Source organism: Penaeus japonicus, unplaced genomic scaffold, assembly GCF_977035675.1.
Source record: "Penaeus japonicus unplaced genomic scaffold, GWHDUDI00000001_assembly GWHDUDI00000033, whole genome shotgun sequence".
Classification (NCBI taxonomy): Eukaryota; Metazoa; Arthropoda; class Malacostraca; order Decapoda; family Penaeidae; genus Penaeus; species Penaeus japonicus.
In genome coordinates, this window is record NW_028234435.1 from 21,539,485 (window position 1) to 21,544,565 (window position 5,081).

Here is a 5,081-nt window from a genome sequence, read left to right on the forward strand (position 1 = left end):
ATAAGAATAAATATGTTTATGGTAGTAGTGATGATAATGATAATGATTAAATGATGATAATGGTTATAATTACAATCATAACAAAAGCAACAGTACCAAAGATAATGATAATGATGCCGTCAATAGGTATGGTAATAATGCTAATGCTAATAATAATGATAACAATAATAACAATTATGCTAATGATAATAATAATGTTAATAACCAACAATGAGGATGATAGTGGTAGTGAAGCTGGTAAATACGATAACGACAAAACCGATGATATCAATAGAAGTATTAATGTAAACGATTACAAGCAAAACTATCCTAAAAAAAAAAAAGGGAGAGAGAACATATTGACCCATCAATTCAAACTCATTATTCAAATTAGACAAGACACCAATAAACCCTTTGCTTAATCGCCAAAGTATTCTAGTTAAGGCTTCCCAAGATGAGATTTCCTTTAGGGAAGAAGCAATATTTTCTCTCTTTCGTCTTCTTCTGATTTTCTTTCTCTTCCGTTTATTCTTCTTTCTTCTTATTTTTCCTTCTTCTGGTTATTTTTCTTTTTTTTCTTGTTTTACTTCTGATTATTCCTCATCCCTTTCTTCTGTTTCTTGCTCTTCTTTCTTCTGATTCTACTGTTTCTTCAGCTTTATATATATTTTTTTTTATCCTCCTTCTCCTTTTCCTCCCACTTCAATCCCTTTATCCCTTCCCCCCCCATTATCTCTCTCTTTCACCTCCCTCTTCGTCCTCTCCCTCCTCTTCACCTCCTCCTTCTCTTTTCCCACCTCTTCCTCAGTCCTTCCACTTTTCTCATTTTCTTCCTATTCTTCTTTCTCTTTTCTTTTCTACTTCTTGTCCTTACATTTCCTCCTCTTTCTCCTCCTTTATCGTCGTTTCCTACTCCTCCCACCAACTCTTCTTCTATCTCTTCCTCCGTCTTCTTATCCTCCTCATTGCCTCCTTCTCTCTATCTTCCCCATTTCCTCTTCCTCCCCCCCCCCCCACTTCCTCCTCTTCCCTCTCCTCCTTCTCTACTTCCTCCACACTTCACCCTCTTCCCTCTCTTCTTTCTCCTTCTTCCCACCACCTCCCCCTCCCTCCCGTTCTTCTTCCTCTTTCTCCTAAAAACCCTCCTCTTCCCCATCTCCTTCTCCTCCTTCTACCTACCTTCTCTTCCCCATCTCCTCAACCTCCCCCTCCTTATTCTTCAACCCTTCCTCCTCTTCCTTCTCCTCCTCCTCCATAACCTCCTCCTCCTTATTCTTCAACTCTTCCTCCTCTTCCTCCTCCTCCTCAACCTCCTCCTCCTTATTCTTCAACCCTTCCTCCTCTTCCTTCTCCTCCTCAACCTCCTCCTCCCCCTCCTCCTCCTCCTCCTCCTCCTCCCCCCCCTCCTCCTCCTCCTCCTTATACTTCAACCCTTCCTCCTCTTCCTCCTTCTCCTCCTCCTCCTCCTCCTCTTTCTTATTCTTCAACCCTTCCTCCTCTTCCTTCTCTTCCTCCTCCTTAACCTCCTCCTCCTTATTCTTCAACCCTTCCTCCTCTTCCTTCTCCTCCCCCTCCTTCTCCTCCTCCTCCTCCTCCTCCACCTCCTCCTCCTCAACCCCCTCTCCTTATTCTTCAACCCTTCCTCCTCTTCCTTCTCCTCCCTCTCCTCCTCCTCCTCCTCCTCCTCCTCCTCCTCAACCCTTCCTCCTCTTCCTTCTCCTCCTCCTCCTCCTCCTCCTCCTCCTCCTCCTCCTCCTCCTCCTCCTCCTCCTCCTCCTCCTCCTCCTCCTCCTCCTCTTCCTCCTCCTACATCCTCTCCTCCTAAAACCTCGCATTATATCCTCGACGTACTCAGGCCGGCGCACCGCCAAGGTAATACTTCCTCCAATATCGAGATTCGCGTAAGGGAATAAAAAAGAAAAGCGACTCTTGTTACAAAGACCGGTATTAGGGAGAGCAAATCGAGAGGGCTAATTGAAAGAGAGAGAGAGAGAGGGGGGGGGGGAGAGCAAGAGAGAGAGTGAGGTAGGGTGCGGATTGGAGGGGGAGAGAGAGAGATTGAGAGATGGGATGGAAATGGAGAGGGGACGAGAGCTGAGAGAGAGACAAGAGTATGGGGGGGGGAAGTCTTGAGAGAGATGGGAAGAGAGAGAGGGGGGGAGAGAAAGAGATAGACAGATATATATATATATATATACATATATATATATATACATACATACTATATATATATATATATATATATAGATATATAATGTATAATATACACTATATATATATATATATATATATATATATTTCTATAAAAGATATATATATATATATAAGATAGAGAGAGAGACGAGAGAGAGAGAGAAAGAAAAGAGATAGAGAGAGAGAGAGAGAGAGAGAGAGAGAGAGACATATCGAGAGAGAGAGATAAGAAGAAAGAAAAAGAGAGGAGAGGTTAGATGGTAGAGAGAGAGCGTAGTATGTCAGAAGAGAAGAGAGAGGGAAGAGAGAATGAAAGTAATAGAAAGAAAGTGAGAGAGAAAGAGAAAGAAAGAAAGTGAGAGAGAGAGAGAGAGAAAAAAAAAAACGCGAAGTAAGGAAAAGAGAAAATCGAACACACAGACATTCATGAAAAAGGAAGCACTTCATACACCCGGAAGCAAAGCACTACTAATCGCCAATGCATAATTACCCACAATTCAATTCGATTCAGTCAAGAGAGTCAATCAGGGATGGGGGCTTAAGCGGAGGCAGGAAATGCATCCCAATATGTTCTTATCTCTAGCGCTGGTGATTAACTCTCTAACTTTGGTTATAAACACTACTTCGGTAAATCATCCAAAGATTGAGATCTGTTTCAGGGTAGGGGTGGGGCGGGAGGGATGGTAGAGGGCTGTGGCGGGGAGTTATCGTTAAATTAATGGGCTGGGCGGTCATTAAATGGAGGAAAAATCCTCCAAATTTAATCAGAAAAAAATCAGTGTCTATTGTCTTATAAGCAGGTGTCTTCTTTCTTCAGTGACTCTTTTCTCTTTCATGTCTGGAGGCGGGGGCATTTCTGCTTCATTATTGGAGGTTATTTTTGGGTGCTTATGTTAAAAACGAGGAGGAAAAGATGGAAAAGGAATGTAAATTTAGAAAAGGAAAAAAGAAGAAGTCAAGGATGGACAGATAGATAGACAGATATAGGTAGATGTATAGATATATAGACAAATAGATAGATAGATAGATAGATAGATAGATAGATAGAGAGAGAGAGAGGGAGGGAGAGAGAGAGAGAGAGAGAGAGAGAGAGAGAGAGAGAGAGAGAGAGAGAGAGAGAGAGAGAGAGAGAGAGAGAGAGAGAGAGAGAGAGAGAGAGAGAGAGAGAGAGAGAGAGAGAGAGAGAGAGAGAGAGAGAGAGAGAGAGAGAGAGAGAGGGAGAGAGAAGAAGAAGAGGAAGAAGAAGAAGAAGAAGAAGAACACTTACGTAAACATATAGAAAGAATAGACATACACACTCAAACACACAGACACACACACGCAGATAGATAGAAAATAATGGTGATAATGAGAAGAAAAATGATGATACTAAGTGAAAAAAAACTGATTTCGCTTTTAATTCAGAATGTTCACATTTTGAAGCGCTTTCAGATAAACATTCACTAACAATAGGAATATTTTAGGTACATTTTCAGCTCAGCTTACGAGCTTTAAATATTAAATCTTATCTATTGCACAAATGAAAGCATGAAAAAGACAAATTGAAATGGAATACAGTAATCCAGGTTTTATTTCGTGTACAGATACCAATTTCTTTAATGATAAAATGATATATATATCTATACACATGAATTTTAACATATCCAATTCAACACATGATCTCCATAAACTAGGTGAACTAACTTTTTTTTTTCTTTATGCTAGAAAAGGGGAGAAAAAGAATCCCAAACATTTCTAGTTCCATCACTGTTGCAAAATGTTGAAAAAATATTAATTTCTTCTTTTATGTTCCACTGCATATCGCTGCCAGGGTCCATGCAGAGCGAGGGAGTTCTGGCCCGGAACTATTTTATTTTTCCGCTTGAATACAACAATAAAGTGTCACCATTTTACTTTTACGGGGCGGGTTTTAAATCTCTGCAGGGAAAACTCTATATAGTAATATATATATATATATATATACTAAATATATATATATATATATAATATTATATGTAGATATGTATATATGTATATATAATATTATATATATATATATATATAATATATATATAGTAATGTATATAGTTTATATATAATATAGTATATATGATTATAGTAGTCTATATATATATATATATATGATATATATAATCTCATAATATATATGATACTTAGTTTGTTTAGTTATGAGTAATAGGTATATAGTGTATATGTAATATATAGTATAATAATGGATCATGATATAATTTTAGATAGTATTATATATATCTGGGGGGGTGGAGGTCAGATATTGTAGAGTTATATAGGAGGTATTAATATAATTTATATATATATATAATATATATTATATATTATATGTATATATAATATATAATATATATATACTTATATATATATATATATATCATATATATATATACTTATATTACATTATACATATATTCTTAATTATATACAATAGTATATATATATATATATATAGTATATATATATAATATATAAATATATATATTATATATATATATATACATACATACTATTATTATATAAGTATATAATATAGTAATATAAATATATATTACTTATATATATATATACACATATATATAGAATATGTTATGTATGATCTAAGTAATGAAATGTATTGTATGTATTGTATTCTGTAGCCTACTGCTAGATAAAGATATATAAATGTATGTATACATATATATCTATTAGAGATGTAATGAATGTGTGAAATCAGTGATCCGCGGATGTGGATATGTAAGCAAATATATAATCGAATTTTTGTGGATACAAATTCAAGTTTCGGGTGTCGAAAAACAGAATGTTTTAAAGATAACCTATTATAATGATAAAACACCAAATATTACCAACTGTTCTCTATTTTTTGTTGCAAAAATAGCTGCATTATGCCTGTCTTAAAA

At 36.3% G+C, this 5,081-nt stretch overlaps 1 protein-coding gene across 1 annotated transcript in view; it reads right to left on the minus strand.

Moving 5' to 3' along the window:
• The window catches only part of LOC122264065 (neprilysin-1), a 42,432-nt gene that overhangs the window by 31,751 nt on the left and 5,600 nt on the right, over positions 1-5,081 (minus strand). The gene's annotated exons all lie outside the window — the stretch shown is intronic.